Here is an 11,142-nt window from a genome sequence, read left to right as displayed (position 1 = left end):
GAGTGACATTAGGGAAGTACTGTCAGAATATCAGTCCCATGCTGAGGATGAGCTTAAATATGTAACCAAGCGCTCAACAGCGAGACACTACGGTGAAGGTGGTAGACCGGGTAGGAGCTTGGCAGCTAAAATCTGTTCTGGTCCCCAGACACACACAGTATGTGCGGTCAAAGATGCCACAGGGACACTGAAACACAACATGCAGGGTATATTGAGGGAGTTCATGTGCACATACGAAACATTGTATGCCTCACGACATACGGCATCACCTGAAGTGATAATGGATTACCTAGAAGACGTTGCAATAGCGTGGCTGTCGGACACGCAGAGAGAATATCTCTCCCTGCCCGTTACGGTGGAGGAAGTCACGGAGGTGATTAAATCCCTGCTGAATGGGAAAGCCCCGGGCCCAGATGGGTTCACGTGTGAATTCTATACGGCGTGTGTTGATCAGCTGGCACCTCATTTAGTTGAGATGTATGGGGACGCCCATGAAAAACAACGACTGCCACAAACACTGCGTGAGGCCATGCTGATTGCATTGTTAAAGCCAAACAAGGACCCTGAACACTGCGATTCATACCGACCATTGTCCCTAATTAATGTGGACACCAAGATACTGGCTAAACTCCTCGCAACTCGGCTGCAGCCTCTAATGCCTAAATTGATATTACCAGACCAATCGGGGTTTATCCCCTCCAGATCCACAGCCCATAACACCAGGACACTTTTCGCATTTTCGCATTACTTACTCCCTCATACCAAAGCAGCGGCAGTGTTACTGAATGCTGCCAAAGCATTTGATTCAATCGAATGGCCATACTTACATACAATTTTACAACTAATGGGTTTTCCCCCATTATTCCTGCAGTGGGTGAATTACTCTACACGGCGCCGACGGCGCGGATAAAGGTTAACAGACACATATCCGACCCGATCAATATTGCAAGAGGTACAAGGCAGGGGTGCCCACTATCACCATTATTATTTGCGATTGCGCTAGAACCATTAGCCTGTAAAATTAGACAGAAACACCATTACTCAGCGCTCCAATTCCCACAACGACCCTTGCACATCTCGTTATATGCTGATAATATGACACTGTATGTACGTGACCCTGAGAAACATCTGAATCCATTATTGAGGGAATATATCAAATTTAGTCACCATTCAGGTCTTAAAATTAACTGGTCCAAATCGGTGATCTTAACCTTAACAGACACCACTGATCCCTGTGTTGTGGACTACCCACTGGAGTGGCAGTCAGAGCCTGTAAAGTACCTGGGCGTTTGGTATCACCGAGATCCAGAAGTTGTAATTCGAACAAACTATGGACGAGCACTCGAGGTGTTGGAAGGCAAAATAGGGTGCTGGATCCAGCTGCCGTTATCATTGGCCGACCGCATAGCCATTGTAAAGATGGTTATTCTTCCCAAGCTGTTGTATCTTTTCAACAATATCCCAATTCAGCCCCCGTCAGAGGTTTTTCGCAGGATCTCGGCCATGACCCTCAGCCTTATATGGGCGGGTAGGCAGGCTAGGATCGAACTGCGACTCTCACACTACCATACACGCAGGGTGGGTTTCAGGTTCCGGATTTTTTACTTTACTATTTATGTGCACAAGCGCAATATGCACATTTTTGGTACCATCCAATTCCGTTTCTTATGCATGCTGCAATTGAAGAAGGAGACGTGCACCCTATCCCACTGAGTGCTATCATAACACATAAAAGGCCTCCGCTGCACAATCGAGACATAAACACTATCGACACGACAAATAAAGCTTGGCAAACTATGGGTGGGAAAGCACGTAAGCTGCCACTGTACACCCCGGCACTGCAGAGACAGCATCACCCTGAGCTTTCAGTTACTCAAGAGAAGGTAGGCATGGCTTTGCTCAGGCAGATAGGCCTGGGTACCATGGGGGACCTGTATGAAAATAGATCCTTCAAAACACATGAGGAGTTGACGTTCATTAGTAACCCAACGCTATTATTTAAATTTACATACTACAGACTGCAAGGAGCACTGAAGAAATTATATCCGACGCATCCTGCAGAGCCACCCCAATTGACTGCTTTGCAGTTGCTGATTACAACCCCTACTGCTAAAAAGTTGGTGTCCAGACTATATGCAGCATTGCAGGCAGACATTGCAGACACCACGCATAAAGCAATGGAGAGATGGAACTGTAGCCTACTAGACCCACTAACAATGGAGGAATGGGTTAAGGCTTGTTCACTCACTGGTATGTTGACACCGAATGGGAACTTGCGCATGATACACTATAAATACCTCCACCAGACATATTATACCCCAGGACGACTTTATAAATATGGGCTGAGGGCTGATGCCAAATGCCGTCGCTGCAGGGCAGAATCGGCAGATTTTATGCATCTGGCATGGCACTGTGAAGCGGTGGCTGAATACTGGTCAAGGGTAATACGGGTGTTGGGTGCTATGGTGGACACAAACATTGAATGCACTGTTCGCACATGTCTGTTGGGCTTATTGCCCGGGGTTAGAGCAAATAAACGTACGTTTTGTATGGTTGCATTGCTATTAGCTAAGAGGAGAATATCATTATGCTGGGGTGGCAGCATGGCGCCCAGGGTTAAACACTGGATTCAGGCTCTGACTTACTGCAGGGATACATTGCAAACATACGAGGAAGAGCTGCCCACGGGGTCCAAGCCTAGGGACTATTGGAAATATTTGATTCAATATTTACAAACGCACCAGATGACTAACTGTATTTTAACAGAGACACCAGGTACGATGAGATGTCAGTGATATTGCATACTTCTACATGCTGGATGAAGGATGTTGTTGTACCATGACCTGTAAGTTGATTACATGTTGCCATTGTATGTTTTGCCTTTTGCTGTTAAAACATGCTAATAAAACTAATAAAATAAAAAAATAAAATAAAAAAAACCTACCTCTTTGAGTTTGGTGTTTTGTGGGATGGGCTGTGCCCGGGAACACTGATCTCAGTGAAGGTGGCCAGAGCTTTTATATCTCAGGATTTGTATAGCAGGCTGATCATCATTGAAACGAAAAAACAAATCTTGGTATGCAGCGAAAGCTCTTCCCTTGCAGCCCACGGTGGGGGCCTGACAAGGGATTCCCGCTGGTGGTAATGACTTATTTATTTTTTCCCATTAATATCCCTATGATTATGAATTTGACCAGCAGGAAGGATTTGGAAAACATTTCCAACATAAAGCATATCAGCACCAGCATATTCTGTTTTAAAGAAATAACAAGCATTGGCAAGCCCAATAGCTTTGGCATTGTTTTTGTCAAGCTATGAACTATGCATGGTCATAGCTACAGGGAGCGTATGAGGGCCGGGCCATCCCATATTTGTGTCTGTTCCCTCTATTTGGAGTTTGCATATATTTCACTGTTGTATGATTTATTGCACTTTGTGTCATTTACCTCACAAAAGTGATCTGCTGCCTTTGCCAGATATATATTTTTTGGATGAAAGGTGACTTGGGAGGGAAAAATAGTGGCTGGAGGGAACGCAGCTTTACAAAAATTTGCCCAGTGTTTCCATCAATTACGTTAATCAAGATGGCAGCAGTGATGTCATCAATGATGATATTGAACATGTCATGTCTGATGCAGTCTCTTAGTTCATAAGCAGAGCATGGTGGGAGCACAAGTTCAAGTTAGCTCAGTAAACAATAACTAGTGATTTCAGTGTTTTTTGAGTTTACATTTTTTAAATTTTAACTGATACTTTCACCTAACTATAACGCCACTTTAGCTTTTGATTTTTCCAGAGAATATCTGAGTTTTTTAATATAAATTAAGATAATATTACCATACATAGCTATGACGTCATTTTAACATTTGTTTTTTGAGCATTTTTTAAATGAAAAATAAGATCTCATTATGTTACCCAATCCCACACGAGTGCCCAACCCCTCGTGCGTGTGCCAGACCTTACTCCCACTCCCCAGTGGATAACCAACCCCAACACAAACTAACTCCACATTTTTTGATTCTTTAATTCATTTTCCCAGTTCCTTGGGTCTTCCTCTAGAATCCCTCAGTTAACCCCTACCGTGCCGTGTAAATGGTATTCTTTAAACATTTTTGGTATAGGGCAGAAAGCCCCTGAGTCCTGTTAGAGGTGCTGCAAAATTTCTGTTCATGTTGCACTTGCTCCAATAAAGCCCCCTCAACAAATCAGAAGGCTTGAATTTTTGAGTTTCAGACCAGCTATCAATATATATTTACATTTTTAACTATAATTTCTCCAAAGCTAATGAAGGGATTATTACCAAATCCCCAAAACCACACCTTTAGGGTAGAAATCTAGCTGCCGATGGAAAGTTTTGTGAAGATTTATCAAAGATTCGTCAAACCGCGCCAAAGTTATCAGCTAAATACACTACACTACTTAGAAAGTCTGACCTAACTAAAACTGCAAAGTAAATATGTGTACACAGATAAAAACAAAGGTTAAAGCAACATTATAGTTAGATGAAATTCTAAATGACAACATTAACATAATGATCAAAACAAAATCACAGAAATTCACCATGTATTGTTAGCAGAGCTAAATATAACCTACACCCGCGCCATGCACTGCTTATGACCTCAAGTATGACATGACTCATAACAGGTTCTATGACATCATTTATAACATCACTGATGGCATCTCAAATGACATCATTGATGACATCATCCGATGAGTGTGCTAGTTTGTTTTATCATATGCATAGTGGCGGGTAAATACCATATTACTTGTCTACCTAATTTTGTACAGCCTGTGTCCTGCTAGCGGGTGTAACTGTTTAAAAAACGTGTGTGCTCCTGATGCACCATAACTGTGTAGAGTTATTGAAAATGTTATAAATGTTTACATGCAAGAGTAGCTCTGGGTGCAAGTGACAATTGACTTATATTGATTATGCTCAACACAATATTTTTGTTCTGCCAAAAAAAAAATACCAACAGGAGAAAGATTCTACATAGTAAATACTAACTTTGTAAGCAGCCTTGAGTTACTAGAGAGAATCGGGTCACCGTGATACTTTATAGTTAACATGAAGAATGTGTGCACCAAGTTCTAACCTATGTATGTGTGATTGTTTTGCTTCAGTAAAAGGACTATCTGTGAAGTTTTCACCAGAGTATGAAGGCTGCAGATAGTATGATCTTTAGCACTTTCAGATCTTGTTTTTTTAGCAAATAGTGTTTTTTTTACAACTGTTGCATATAATGGACACTGTTCTTAGTAGATCCTTTTCAATACTCTGGTCTATTTTTCTCATTAGAGTTTCACTGTTTACAAACAGTGTGATATAGAGAGAACTCTCTCCATAGATTAAACACTGTTTACAGTATCATTTCTCTACTGATGACAACTTTATTTCTTAATGTAGGTTCAGTATGTGTAAGGGGTTTGAAACTGATAAAAGCTGTTTGTAGTAGGACTTTTTTTGCGAATTGGCATTCACTATTTTGGCTTTCACTGAACAGTTGTATATAAAATGAAAACTATAGTGAATGAGGGTTTTCCGTATATCTGTGGTTGACTGCGAATTTGAACTATAGTACGTGCAAAGCTATAGCAATTTATACACAAATATGCGGGAAATGAAGCTTGGATGATGTCATCAGTGATAGAACATTTCACGATTGATGTGATATTAGAGGTCATAAACAGTGCATGACGGGGGCACATTATAGTTAGCGCTGCTAACTACAACTGGTGAATTTCTATATTTTTTTTCACTTCAAAACATGAACGTTGTCAGTGAGAAATTCAGATAACTATAACGTTAATTTAACTTTTGTCTTTTTCTGTGAATTTGTAACTTTTTTTAACGAAAACAAAAATTTTTATTACACCTAACTATAATGTTAGTTTAACCTGTAGTTTTGGAGTAGTTACTAAAAAATAACTACTCCAACAATTTTGTTCTTAGAATATGCAAGTACTTAGTTGTTGTAACTAACATACTCAGAAATACTCCTAGCATACTTTTCAAAGTCATTGTATCTATCTTTAGATAAACATCATTTTTATATTTCATCGAGACACTGATCAATTTTTCCTGTACAGTAAACTACATGTTTTCAATATGTGCATTCATTTTAAAGGTGTATGATCGCTCTCGCAGAAGGGTCGCAGGTGGGTCATGGGAGACTCGCAAGATTGTTGAGTTCTAAATGTAATTCTAACCTATTGTACAAAGTTATTTTTCAAGTGGGAAGTTATTACTGAATGTTAATCTTGAATAATAAAGTCAGCACAGTATGTATATTGTACTAATTATTTTGCTTGCAAACTCACGAGAAAATCGCAGGGGCCCAACACACAATCCCCTGCGTGGACTATGAGGGGGCGGTACTTCCTATCCGGTAGTTCTGAACAAAGTAAGTAGTGAGTAGTGATGTTTAAAAGTACAAAACCAGTTGATGTATTGTTGCATTTGAAATATTAAGAAACTTTTGCTTATTTACGATTACACCCGCAAGACACCCAGGAGAGGGAAGACATCCCAAGGAAGAATTGTGATTGGTTCATATGGATGTCTTTATTTTGCAAAGAAAGCATGCTTCCTTGTTGCATCATGTGCCTATTGGATTTTTCTGTGATTACACCTTTTTGGCTACCTCTCTGACTTTGCTAGTTTTCTGTGATCAGAACGTCATCATCTGATTAAGATGAGAACCTTACTCCTGTTCCTGCAAGCCAGTCTCCTCAGCCACTCAGTGAGTCCTTGGTCTGGCTACTGTTTCAGGTGAGGCCTGGAGGGAAGAAAGTGTCTGACAAATATGTAATTTGTAGCAGAAGTTTAGCAGGGCAGCTGGAACAAGCAATATTCCATGAGTACCACTGGGAAGTGGTGACATTTGAGAGCTATACACCCTGAATGCCTTGCTCAGGCTGAGTTAGCAGATTTTTTGCAAAAATATATGTGCCTGTGCAGAGATCTCCACACTCGGGGGGGGGGGGGCAATCTACCACATAAATGATAGAAGAGGTGAAGACAGAGATGTAGATTTGTGAATGGCAATCTTTAGTATGTGAGAAGTACTGTTGTTGTACAATCATACATACTACAAAATGCCGTTTGTGAACAGCCCCCTAAGGCCCCAATTAAAGTCTGTGAACTTAACTGCGATATGAGTAGTAACCCTTCGTACTATATATATATTGTCATGTCAAGTTGTGCAATAAGCCTCACACCCATGCGTAAATTTCAGAGGTAAATTCTGCTGAAATTTACCAGAGCAAAAATGTGGACAAAAAAACTGAATATGTGTATTTCGGTGTGGAAAGTACCAAAATCAATGTTATACCCCATTTCTAAGGCATTAATTTTTATTGGGCGCTATTTCTCACATTCATTATTTTCCTGTACAAGCAGTGCAGGAATATATCTGGTACTATACATATTTCACCCTTATTTGGACTGACCTTGTATCCATGAAGCTGTGTTTGTCAGAAATTCACAGCAAAAAATACGTTGTCTAAGACTGCCACAAACAAACATCTGTGATGGAATTTGGCAGTGAGATGAATTGCAACAAACCGGCTGCCTGCCAAAGTCCATGAAAGTACTTCAAATATGCCTCTAACTACGCTAACAGCTGTTTGTGAAATGAGAAAGTTCGATTGCGCAAGAATAATAGATTTGTCAACTAAGTAGAAAGATTAGTTTCACTCCTTTTCAATAATTGCATAACTTTTTTCAACATGCATCAGATTAGAAACAGAGAGTGCTATATTTCACAAAGCTTCAAGCCCCTAAAAATGTAACCTCTTTTTTAGAGAACAAGTAGCATTTTAGGCAGTAGATTTGTAGAGTTCCCTTTTGGATTTCACAGACCAGGAGACTCATTTACTAGGAATGAAGCACTGCTGTGCTAAGGCAGTGATGCGTCAAAGTAACTTGTGCTGTGGTAAGACAGTTTACGACTTCATGGATGCATCATGTTTACAATATGGGGCACCATGGTGTAATGTCCCAAGGATGGGTCAGAAATTCTGATGCATTTGTGGGAGGGATGCCGCAATGCATCAGCCCCAAAGGTTGGCGCATTGCTGAAGTTGGCCTTTCGACAGACACAACTACAGCAATCTGTCAGAGGACAGAGGCTATGCATTGGTACTGACTAACACAAGTGGCTTAATGTGTGGAGACCAATGTAATAGAGTGTGAAATGGTGAAAAACGCACCTTGGAATCTTTTGCATTGGTCCTGGATGTAAAGCATACAAGTGTGAAGTATGGCTTTGTGTCTTCTTACATCTACTTATGTGAACAAAGATACCTAAGTATATGTGACATATTGAGTGACACTTGAATGTGAGTGGTAACAACTATGTGGTGTCATGTAAAGTATCAATTCATATGTTTCCTACCTTATGTGTGTGCTTACCTTTTGTGGTTTGGAGTACACTTGGCTGGACTTGGGGACCCATTCCCATATGGAGATGTGGCAATCCTGGCCTGTCCCTTACATGGTGTACACAACGTCACATTGCCTTGCTGCAGTGTATGATGATTTCATAGGTGCCATGGTCCCACGTTGGTCATGGGTTCCTGCAACATGATTATTACGTGTGTATACCTCTAATAGTTGAGGGTGTGTTGTTTAATTACATATTACAGTGTATTGAGGGACTTCACCAGGTCAGATTGCTATTACACAGCCACTGCATCATTATAGAGGCGTAGGAATGTTGATGCATTCCAGGCTTAGCGCAAAGTATCTAACAGATGCGTCACACATTGCTATACCGGTAAATAACGCGGTAAATAACGCTGCGTCAGGTATAAATGAATTTTTATGACAGAACGCTGACCCTGCATACATTATAAACTGTCTTGTGCAGCCGGTTCTAACACAGGTATTTAGTGACGCAGACCTACAAAAATGTACGCATTGGGCCTAATGCGTCGCCTTCTAAATATGGAGCAAAGAAAGCACCAGTGGAGCGTCAAAAATAATGATGCAACAGCGGTGCAACCTGCTTGTAATTAAGCCCTCTGGTGTTTTACCATATTTTAAGTGAGAAACCAAAATCGATTTCAGAATGATAGCAGATTTGCATTAGTTCTAGAATCTAGGTCAAGTTTTTCTAAGAAATAAAGTAAAGACGCCAGATGCCAAAACCAGTCATACAGTGATTGTTATTTTTTCAATCACTTCATGGGTGCATGGCACATATGAAAAATAACTATAATTCAATGAATCGGGAAAAAACATAGAAGCCTGTTGCTCTGTTTGTGCATTGTCAAAAATGTTGCTGGATTTATTTCAGTGGATGTGTCCACTCTTTGGACACGTTTATAAATGTATTATTTAACATTTTAAAGGAAAAGTACTGAGGTGGCAAGCGATCGCACTTTTGTGAAAAGAATAATAGTACTTTGGAATGCTGGGCCCTTCAAGGAAGACAGCGGAGATTTGGGCCAGATGCACGAAACTTTTTTGAGGTCCCTAACGCCCCGATTCACAGAATCCGGCTGTTTGTGACTGCATAAAAGCTTTTTTTATGTACAAATGCCCAATTTACGATTTAATAACCTAGTATCGAATCACAAATTGGGTTTGCGATTCCGTATTAGGAAGGGGTGTGTTTAGGGCGTTCCATCCTAACAGCGACTCGCATTGGTATTTTTTAATATATTGCAACCAAAATACGGTCACACGGGAGGAGCCAAGATGGCGGACGGACAGGACGTCTGAGCTCCCGGCTCCGCAGCCCGTCTGCTGTTTACATGACATCCTGATCTTTAATCCTGCCTACGGCGCGAGCAAATGTAACCACGAATGCGCTGATACTTCCCGCATTCCTCCGATGTTCCCGCCGGCTTTTTTGGTCGAGGATTCATAGAGTTTGCCGACTTTGGACTTTGCCCACGCATTCTGGCCCGACCACCACCGCTGGACACCGCTTATCACGTACGGTGAGACGACCTGGGGCTGGACCGGCGCCGGGGGAAATGTGACCGGACGTGGAGTGGGCGGCCTGGCGGAGCCTTCTTCGCGACGGAGAGAATTCCTGTACGATTGGGTCCGGGCTGGCGAATCTTCCTTTGTCCTCCTACCAGCGGTCAGAGCGGTGACCGTTTGAGAGCGCCCACCACCCGCATTGCAACACAGCCGAGGGCTCTCCCATCGTGTGAGCTCCGTATAGCGAGCAGCAACTCCTCTTGCCCTCACTATTGTTCCTCCGTCCTATGGAGTCGCCCTCACCCCTCCGAGGTGGGCTGGCGGCGGAAATGGTGTCGGCGCCGGTCTGCCTCGCCGGAGAAGCGGAGGCCGCCATGTCCCTGACGCAGGCTTCACTGCCTGCTGTCGAGCTGGAGGGTGTCCCGGTGGCGCCTTTACATACAGTCGGCATGCTGCAGCAGGGAGCAGACCTGACCTATGGTGATATCCTTCTAGCCCTGGGGGACTTGCGGGCGACATGGTGCCAACGCACTCGAGAACTGGAGTGGAAGATCGATGCTGCTATGCCATCCAGGGAACTACTGCAGTTGTCTGACCCCCCAATGCCTCTCATTCCCTTTGAGGCGGATACAAATTGGCGACAGGGGGGTACTATGGATCGTCCTCTCCCTGGTTACAGTGTCGAGGGTTTGTCTAATGATCAAGTTGCAGATACAAAGCTCCCTTCCACTTTACAAGCTGAGACTCTGCCTCTGCGGGTGTTGCCGTGTCTGCCTCAACATCGCCGGAGTGTGTGCCGTTCGGTGGGGAAAACTGTGTTTGTCACTATCGATGTGGTGATGGTCTATGACTGGGAACTCTCGCTTCTTCTCCCTCTGCGTCTTCTTTGCCGTGAGCGGCCATCTTGCTCCTTTGTTCTGCCTGAGGTACACTCCCAGCGGCGGCCATGTTTGGTGGGGTCTCCGCGTTCAGGCCAGGGTTGATGTTGCCTCCCTTGATGATCCTGCTTGACCGCCTGGCATGACCCGGACTAGAATATTTGCTTATGTATCGGTTGTGCCGCATGTGTGTAAATTGCTACTGTTTACCGCGGGGGTGGATCTGTGGGGCCGCTCAGGATCGGGCCGGGGCTGGGCGATTTTCTTTAGTTTGCTGTACGTATTGGCGGGCGGGGACTAGGATGAGGCTGCTAATTATCTGCTTTG

The sequence above is a fragment of the Triturus cristatus genome, chromosome 11 (assembly GCF_964204655.1).
Source record: "Triturus cristatus chromosome 11, aTriCri1.1, whole genome shotgun sequence".
NCBI classification, from domain to species: domain Eukaryota; kingdom Metazoa; phylum Chordata; class Amphibia; order Caudata; family Salamandridae; genus Triturus; species Triturus cristatus.
Note: the sequence above shows the minus strand (reverse complement) of the source record.